Genomic DNA, 10374 nt, shown 5'->3' on the forward strand with positions numbered 1-10374 from the left:
TTTTTTTTTTTTTTTTTTTTTTTTTTTTTTTTTTTTTTTTTTTTTTAGAAAAACACAAAAAGTTGGGTGGATTTGAAAAAATGTGGGGGAGGGACTGTACTATAATCAAAACACATTGTACCAAATTCTCTAAAAACGAATAAACAACTCTGTAATAGCCAGAATCTGGAAACAACCTAGATGTTCCTCAATGGAGGAATGGATACAGAAATTGTGGTACATCTACACAATGGAATACAACTCAGCAATTAAAAACAAGGAAGTTATGAAATTTGCAGGCAAATGGTGGGAAATAGAAAAGACCATCTTGAGTGAGGTAACCCAGAAGCAGAAAGACACACATGGTATATACTCACTTATAAGTGGATATTAGCTATATAATTTAGGATAAACATACTATAATCTATAGTCCTAAAGAAGCTAACAAGGAAGATCCTAGGGAAGCAGCTTAATCTTCATTAAGAAGGACAAATGCTATACACTTTGGAAACAGGAGAAGACAGTGAATAGGCCAGGAGCCTACCACTGACTGCCTCTGAAAGACCCTACTGATCGAGATATTGAAGCAGAGGCTGAGACTCATAGCCAAACGTTGGGCAGAGTACAGGGAGTCTTATGAAAGAACGGGGAGATAGAAAGACCTGGAGGGGACAGGAGTTCCAAAAGGAAACCAACAGAGCCAAAAAACAAAACAACAACAACAACAACAAAAAAAAAAAAAACAAAAAAACAAGTGAGCCCCGAGGGCCCTGGAGAGACTGATACCCCAACCAAGGACAATGCATGGAAAGGACCTAAAACCCTGGCTCAGATATAGCCCATAGACTCCTTATCCCAATGGGGTCCCTAGTAAAAGGAGCAGGGGATGTCTCTGGCAGGATCTCAGAGACAGGCTTTCTGATCACTTCCCCCTGGGTAGGGGGTGCAGCCTTGTCAGGCCACAAAGGAAGACAATGCAGACAGTCCTAATGAGACCTGATAGGCTAGGGTCAAATAGAAGGGAAGGAGGACATCCCCTATCAGTGGACTATTGGAGGGGCATAGGGGGAGAAGAGGGAGGGAGAATGTGATTGGGAGGAGAGAAGGAGGGGGTCATAGTGGGGATACATATTGAATAAATTGTAATAAATGATAATAATTTAAATGAAATATGTAAAATAAAAATAAAGTTCTCAAAAAATCTAATTTTATTCACTAAAATTTTTTAAATAATTTAAAGCCACAGTTAGATTTATATCTATTTAAATTGTGTAGTATGACACATTCAATGAGCTCTATTGTGTATACAAACATAAACATACTTCAAAGTAAATTTAACTTCATCCATAGTTCTTAGAAAAAAAATAAGGATGCAATTGAAATACTATTTGCTTATTAAAAAGTTTTCATAGTAGACCTAAATCACAGGACAGTGAATAAAATATGGTCTGCACAGTCATTCATTTCTTCATTTAAGCTTGAAAATTTAAAGTTTATTTTGAGGCATTAATGAATCCCTTTCATATATAGAACTTTACATGATAAAATATTTCAAGCAGGCAATTGAATCCATGTCAGAGACAGCCCTGCTCTAATTGCTAGGGGACCTTCATGAAGACCAAGCTGCCCATCAGTTATATGTGTGTAGGGAGGCTAGGTCCAGTCCATGCATGCTCTTTGTTTGGTGGTTCAGCCTCTGTGAGCTCCCTTATGCCTCAGCTTAGTTGACTTGTTGGTCTTCTTGTGGAGTTCTTTTCCTCTCCAGGTCTCTCTGTTCTTGTTCCAACTCTTCCACAAGACACCCCAAGCTGCGCCTAATGTTTGACTGTGAGTCTCAGCATTTGTTTTGATATGCTGCGGGGCTGCGTCTCTCAGAGGACAGCCATGCTATGCTCCTGTCTGCAAGCACAGCAAGAGTATCATTACTACTGACGGGGTTTAGGTGTCCCCATGAAGTGATCTTAAGTTGGGCCAGTCATTGTTTTGTCCCTTTCCTCAATCTCTGCTCTGTTTTTATCTCTGTGCATCTTGTAGGCAAGGTAAATTAGGGTTGGTTTTATGAATAAGTTTGTGTCCCCTTCCCTCTTCTAGAGCCCTGCCTGGCTACAGAAGGTATCCACTTCAACCTCTATATCACTCTATGCTAGGAGTCTCAGCTAGAGTCATCTCCATAACTTCCCAGAAGTCTACTCTGCCAGATCTTTGATTTCTTCCAGAGATCCCCACCATTGGCTTCCCCTCTCTCTCCCAGCCCTCTCAACTCCCACCCCTGTTCTTCCCTGCACCTGATCCCCCCTCACCTCCCCAAGCCCCTTTTCCCACCCAGTTCTCTCTTTTCATCCACTTCTAATGTCTAATCTATTTTCCCTTGTGAGGTAGATTCAAGCATCCTCCCTTGGGCCCTCCTGCTTACTTAGCTTCACTTTTCCCTAACTGGTTTGCCTTGTGGGGCCTGAGTGGAAGAGAATGAGCTTAGTTCTGATGTGACTTGATGTGCCAGGGCTGGTTGTTGTTGGTGGGGTGCGCCCCTTTTCTGGGGAGAAGGGGAGGGGAGAAGGTGGGAGAGGGTGAGAGGGTGGAACTGGGAGGAGAAGAGGGAGGGAGCTGTGTTTGGGGTTTAAAGTAAATTAATTAATGAGAAAAACATTGCCCAAAAATATTTCAAGCAGACACAAACAATATTTCCTGCAAGTGTCAGTGAACCTATCACATAGCTTTGATAATCAATGATGGACTCTTGCAAGTAATGTTTTCATCTTTCCTCTCTACTGGAAACATCATTGCAAGATTTCAGTCCTGCTTGCCATTCATCTCTTCCTGTTTAGCACATATGAAGCATTAAAAATTTAAAACTAAAGATTCATTAGAAGGAACGCCTCCAAACTGTTGTCTGTTTAAGTACACATCTGAGGACATCCATTTACGATTTCATGATTTTCTAGTCAAATAAATATGGACAACTGGGGGATGCTGAGAGTGGGAAATTGGTCTTCTTCAGAGAAGTGGTGCCAATACCAAGTGTTCAGATTTAAGATCAGCTGCATACAGGTAACATTATCTAACAGGAGAATTTTGCGTATGTTTCAGAACACACAAATATTAATATACATAAAAGAATGTACATAGATTAGGAATACAAGTTTGTGCATGTCTCTCTCTCTCTCTCTCTCTCTCTGTGTGTGTGTGTGTGTGTGTGTGTGTGTAACAGCAAGTCAAGTAAGAGAATCTGTGATTTGAGAGAGAACCAAAGGGTGCATGGAGGGGCAGGAAAAAGGAAAGGGGGGTAATCCATGTAACTGTATTACAATTTCAAAAAGTAAACATTATTATTAAAAAAAGAAAATACTGTTTTTTAATTTTTTATTTATTACAGTTTATTCCATTTGTATCCCGGCTGTGGCCCCTTCCTCGTCTCCTGCCAATGCCTTCCTTCCTCCCTCTTCTTCCCCTATGCCCCTCCCCTAATCCACTGATAGGGGAAATCCTCCTCCCCTTCTATCTGATCCTAGACTATTAGGTCTCATCAAGACTGATTGCATCATCTTCCTCTGTGGCCTGGTAAGGCTGCACCACCCAGGGCGAGATGATCAGAGAGCCAGCCACCGAGTTCATGTCAGAGACAGCCCCTGCTCCCCTTACTAGGGAACACATTTGGAGACTGAGTCGGTGGGCTACATCTGTGCAGGGGTTTTATGTCCTCTCTATGCATGGTCCTTGGTTGGGCTATCAGTCTCTGCAGGATATAAAGAATATTTTTTTAAGTGAGAGTTAGGGATAAAATCTCTGCAATAAACTTCCATGGCCCCATTCTCTCCTGTTTCTCATGCAACACTGCAAATGTAAGTGCTAGTCACTACCCCAAGTGCAGGAAATGTGTGTTCAACTCATTGCATTAAAGGGGAAGGAAAAAGTGCCAGCATTTTCTGTTCCGACTTGCAGTGTTCAAGAGAATCACCAGAACCCTGTGCTGAAATTGGCTATTGAGATGCAGGTTGCAAATCTCCCATCTCTTAGTTTGTGATGGATGCCAGTGAAGTCTGTGGCTGGTAACAGGAGTCCTACATCAAGGAGATTTATGGGAAGGATGCATTTAGTGTTATTCATGAGCGACTTAACAAGCTTCAGCCAAGGATACAATATAGTCTTTGTTTACAGTCCCAGGAGGTCTTTAGAAGGCTTTTGAAAATTGAAGATTTTTTTTTTTTTTTGATAAATGGTAGAAGATCTTTAGGTGGGTCTGAAAGCTGAAAGTGTATTTTCCTGTTAACTTGAAGAGTACTATATTTCATCCTAACTTCCCCGTTTCCTCAATAAAAAATTATCAAATATTCTACTGGTACTTTATTTTGCTATTGTTCTGCTACATTAAATAACCAAGAGGGACACATTTTTTTTTAAAAGAAAAATGATTTCAATCTCTATTACAGAAAGTTGGAGCATCTTAACAGGATATCCAGACTATTTGAACAAAAATGAAACAACATAAGTTTGAAGCTGTCTTTTGTATCATACTTTTATGTTTGCAACCTGCGTGCTTCCTGGTGCTCTGTTATTTATGAAATTGATGTGTAGTCATTTTGGCAACCAAGAAATGTGTTTCTACAGTTGACTGAAAGACTTAACAATCAAACAACTGCACTGGGGTGCTTGATTAAACTAAGTTAAGAAAATAACTTCAGTTAGCATGAAAGAAAACAATGAAGTAACCAATCAAATGTTAACTTAAGGAGACTAGATGGCATTTAGATTTTATTATTCTAAAAAAAAAAATCACTGAATTGCTAAGTAATTCATATCCCTCTCAAGAAATTATAAGTTGGGTTTTGTTTATAACTTCAGTCAGTGAAGTTGAGGTCTTAATACCGATTTTAACATACCTGAACCTTAAAAATATTTTCAGAAGGATGTTGAATTATGACTGCTTTTCATGAGGTCTCCTTGGTGACATCAGCCTACAGGCTACAGTTTAGCAAACAGATATATTATTGGAGTCTTCGTTAAGACTGGTTTCCAGGTTTATTATATAGCTGGGGTTATTTATGCAGGGTACTTCATGTCACATGTGTCCATCTTTCCTTCTGTTTCAATTAGAATTTCATACAAGTCATTGGACCTTAGGTCTCAGAAAAGCCTCTTATTATTCACTATGAAGTGCTTGTAGCACCAGGTATTTCAATGTCATTATTACTTTTTAAATACTGACATAGGAACTCAGAGACCATTGACTTAGTAAGGCTTATTTAATTTAGGTCTTATCCACTCCCTAAAACTTTTCGACAGTGCTCTCCAAGCCCTATAGCATAGACCAAAGTAACTCAAGGTTTGTGCCTAGAGACAAATAAAACACAGTTGAGATGTATTACTTAATCAATTGTCTGCTTGGAATGTAAGCCATTTTGGTCATATTAAATGATGGAAATTAAAATTTGACATAGTTTTGGAGGGAAAGATAAACTATCCTAAATAACCTAACCAGCTAGATTTGAAGAACAATTACTTTAATCTAACAAACATAGAAGTGTGCTAACATAATCTGAAAATCAATGTATAGTATTTGAGACAGACAGGAGGAAAAAAGTAGGTTGACTTAAATATTCTATAAATTCTAACTTTTTTTTTTTGCTCCCCTGAGGTATTGTGAGAGTGGCAAAATGCTAGATGATATTATCGTGTGATTTTTGAGTGCAAAGCTTCTCTTCATAACACAACACAGAAATGCCCATGTCACACAAAGTGACTAGTAAAAAGGAGGCTAAAATTTGCAAAGCCAGATGTCATGTTGATGTCCTTGGCTTGTGCTACCACTGAGAGCCATGATGGAGTCCATGGTCCATGGTACAGCAGAGGGCCACGCTGGTGTCTATGATCTGTACTGCCACCAGAGATCATGCTGAGTGAGGTCTGTGGACATGTGGATGTCTGTGGTCCAAGCTGTTGCCAGAAACCATGTAGAAATCCATGGTCCATGTTCCTGCTGAGGGTAAAGGGTAAGGAAGCTACTCTAGTAGTGGTATGAATAACTTCAGACTCACTGCTGAGAAAGAGGAACATAGGCGGTTTCTACAATAACACCTACCCCTCCCCCCCCACAAAAGTAACAGCCTAGACAAAAGGCCATTGAATATAACTCTTTAAAAATGTGTGATAAGGAGGCTAAGTTGTAGCTCTCCATGACTGATGGCTTTTGGTGGGGGTGCAGGTAGGGAAGGACTCAGTTTTATTGAAAGAACTGGCTACCAGGAGTCTGACATGTGCCAGGGAGTATATGGGCAACAAAAATTGGACTTCTTTCTTTGTTTCTTTTTATCTTTCAATCTGTCGTTTTATCTTTGTTCTCCTTCTCCTCTTTTTCTTCCTCTTTTTCCTCACAAGAGTCAAGCAGTGAACCTGGGAGGACTGGGAAGAGACTGTGATTTAGTTGCATGATGTGAAATTCCCAAGTAACCAATAAAAATATTATGTTTGAAAAAAAGTCAGTTTGGGGTTGAGAAAATGTATTTTGTTTACACCCTTGTAAGTCAAGTAGCTAAACAAATAATTAACATAGTTTTCTCTACTTCTTGACAAGAACATTAATAAATGAAATTAAGAATTTACAGATACATATCTTACATGAGAAGAAACATACTCATTCACTCACGAACACCAGTGACCAATTGCTGAGAGTCAAAGTTGCGCAATGAAAATAATACTTTTCTTTGATTTAGTTACTAACTTATAATTCTCTACTTCATATTTTCAAGAATCCAGTCAATTCTGGTCTCCAAACTAATAACCTATATTGTGCAAAGCAAGAATGCTCAACAGCAAATGTGATGGCAAGTTAAAGATAAAGGAAGCAAGTTCCTTTTAAAGGTCTCCAGATGAGCTTATTTACCAAAGTAGTGGTCGTGCAAAGCAAACACTGCTATTGGCCAGCCAATAATGATGTCATGAATGAGCGGCTGCCACATAGACATCAGTAGAGACCAAATGCTCCTAATACTGCAATTATCATGAAATTTATAAATGCTTGTGGCATTATTGTTCTTTCATAACCAGAGCTCATTCCTAGAGCTAAAAAGTTGTTAGGTATCTATTTTCTCCTTAAGGAACTAATCATTTGGTTTCACAATGTAAAGCTTACCTTTTAAAGAAAAACTCTTGTGTTTATATAACTATTATAAAGTTATCACATATTAAAATATTGCTGGTTTTCATAATTTCCTCATTATTATTATTTTTTACAATTTATTTACTTTGCATCCTGTCTATAGTCCCCTCTGTCATGTCCTCCCACTCCCATACACTCTCCCTCTTCCCCCCATGTCTCTCCCCTAGTCCACTGATAGGAGAAATCCCCCTCCCCTACTATCTGACCCTAGCCTATCAGGTCTCATCAGGACTGGCTGTATCCTCTCTCTGTGGCCTTGTTAGGTCACCTCACCAGGGGGAGGTGATCAAAGAGCCAGCCACTGAGTCCATGTCTGAGATAGCCCCTGCTCCTCTTACTAGGGAACTCATGTGGAGACTGAACTGCCAGTGGACTACATCTGAGCAGGAGGTCTAGGTCCTCTCCATGCATGGTCCTTGGTGAGTTCATCAGTCTCTGCAGGACCCCCTGAGCTCATATTTTTTGACTGTGTTGGGCTCCTTGTGGAGCTCCTGTCTTTCTTTATCTCTCTTCTTTCATAAGATTCCCTGCACTCTGCCCAGTTTGCTGTGAGTCTCAGCATCTGCTCCATACCCTGACGGATAGAGTCTTTCAGAGGTCCCCTGTGGAAGGCTCCTGTCCTGTTCCCTGTCTTTTCCTACTTCCAATGCCTATCCTGTTTGTCCTTTTTTTGAAAATAGATTCTTCTCTTATACATTACTTCCCAACCACCGTTTCTGCCCTCCACCCTCCACCTTTTCCTGCCCAACTTCCCTTTCCCCAAAATCCACTCTCCTTCCATTTCTTTTCAGAAAAGAGTAGTCCTGCAAGAGATAACAACCAAGCAGGACACTAGAAGATACAATATGGCAAGCCAAACACCCTCCTATTGGGTCACCAGTCAAGAGCAACCCACTAGGAGGAAAATAGATGCAAGAGCAGGCAACAGAGTTAGGGACATGCCCATTCCCACTCTTAGGATTTTCACAAAAACACCAACTAATGGCCATAACATATATGCAGAGAACCTGGTGAAGACTCATGCAGGCCCTGAGATTGCCACGTCAATCTCTGTAAATCCCCTGGAAGTCCTGCTTAGTTGATTTGAGAGGTATCATCCAACCCCTCTGACTCTTTTCTTTAACTTTCTTTTTTATTTTTTAATATTAGTTACAGTTTGTTAACTTTGTATCACTGCTGTATCCCGCCCCCTCATTCCCACCCAATCCCACCCTGCCTCTCTCATCTCCTCCCTGCCTCTTTCCAAGTCCACCAATAGGGGAGGATCCCCTCCCCTTTCATCTGACCCTGGTTTATCAGGTCTCTTCAGGACTGGCTGCAAAGTCCTCCTCTGTGGCCCAGCAGGGCTGCTTCTCCCTCGGGTAGAGGGAGGTCTAAGAGCCTGCCATTGAGTTCATGTCAGAAACAGTCCCTGATCCCCTTATTAGGGTACCCACTTGTATACTGAGCTACCATGGGCTACATCTGAGCAGAGGTTCTAGGTTATATCCATACATGGTCCTTGGTTGGAGAAACAGTCTCATAAAAGACTCTTGTGCCCAGTTATATTTGGTCCTTGTGGAGCTCCTACCCGCTCCATGTCATACTAACTCCCCCTTCTTTCTTATGATTCCCTGCACTCTGTTGAAGGTTTGGTTATGAGTCTTAGTATCTGCTTTGATACACTGCTAGGTGGAGTCTTTCAGAGGTCCTCTGTGGTAGGCTTCTGTCCTATTACTTGTTTTCTCCTACATCCAATGCACATCCCATTTGTGTTTCTAAGTGAGGATTGATCAACTTACCCCAGGTCTTCTTCTTGTTTATCTTCTTTAGGTGTATAGATTTCAGTATGTTTAGCCTATCTTATAGCCCTATATAAGTGAGTCTATACCATGTGTGTCTTTCTGCTTTTGGGATATCTCACTCAGGATGATCATTTCTAGGTCCCACCATTTGCCTGCAAATTTCATGATTTCCTCATTTTTAATTGCTGAGTAGTATTTCATTGTGTAAAAGTACCACAATTTCTGCTCCCATTCTTCAACTGAGGGGCATCTGAGTTGTTTCCAGGTTCTGGCTATTGTGAATAAAGCTGCTACAAACATGGTTGAGCAAATGTCCTTTTTGTGTACTTGCGGATCTTTTGGATATATGCCTAGGAGTGGTATAGCTGGGTCTTGATGAAGCACTACTCCTAATTGTCTGAGAAAGCACCAGATTCATTTTCACAGTGGTTGTACAAGTTTGCATTCCCACCAACAATGGAGGAGGGTTCCCCTTTCTCAACAACCTCTCCAGCATGTGTTGTCACTTGAGTTTTTGATCTTAGCCATTCTGATGGGTGTCAGGTGAAATCTCAAGTTCGTTTTGATTTGCATCTCTCTGATGGCTAAGGATGTTGAGCATCTCTTTAAGTGTTTCTCTGCCATTCTGTCCCCTCTGACTCTTACAAACTTGCCCACTTAGGTGGGTTCCCTGAGCTCTGAATTCAAGCTAAAACTGGGATATGATGGCTTGGTGAATTCTTTGTCTTTCCTTTCCTTGTTCTGCACATGTACCCTCCCCCACCTCTCTTTCTGTGTCCCTCTCCTCTGTCTCTGTCTCTCATGCATGTGTGTGTGTGATAAGTACTTCAGGGTTGTTCCTGATGTGCTCTGAATAATGTAATCAAAGTGTTTGTTTCTTTGTTTGTTTGTTTGTTTGTTTTGAAAGGAAGATATCATCAATGACTCCAAGGAGCCTATAAGGCAAGTGCCTATATATAAAGGTCTGTGGACATTAGTTTATAAGCACTGTACTTAAATTAGGAAAGCAGCTCTCTGATTAAGCCTACTAAGTGAGCACTACTGTGATCTCCACTTTGTATATGATGACTGCAGCATAGAGAATTTCCCTAACTTCTCAAATCACATAGCTGATGAAAGAAAGCATATTTCACATCCATGCCTGGAAGTTTTGTCCCAATCTTCAGGAAACTCCAGGTTTATGCCTACCATGCCTTCTGCCAACACTTAACATACAATTAAAAAAAAAAGAAGAAGAAGAAGAGAGAAAGATATATAGGTTGGGAAAAAGAGAAACAAAAATAGATGTGAGTGGCAGAGAAGTTTGAAGACCAACAGATATACTCAGATAGACCCAAAGAACCATTTCAGAAGAAAAGGATACTATGTGTTGAAATTGACAATTTGGTTATAATCCTTGAAAACAAGCAAAAGATCTTGTTATGTATATCCCCCATATATATATATATATATATATAT

Source organism: Psammomys obesus, unplaced genomic scaffold (assembly GCF_907164565.1).
Source record: "Psammomys obesus unplaced genomic scaffold, mPsaObe1.curated_primary_1811, whole genome shotgun sequence".
Taxonomy (NCBI): Eukaryota; Metazoa; Chordata; class Mammalia; order Rodentia; family Muridae; genus Psammomys; species Psammomys obesus.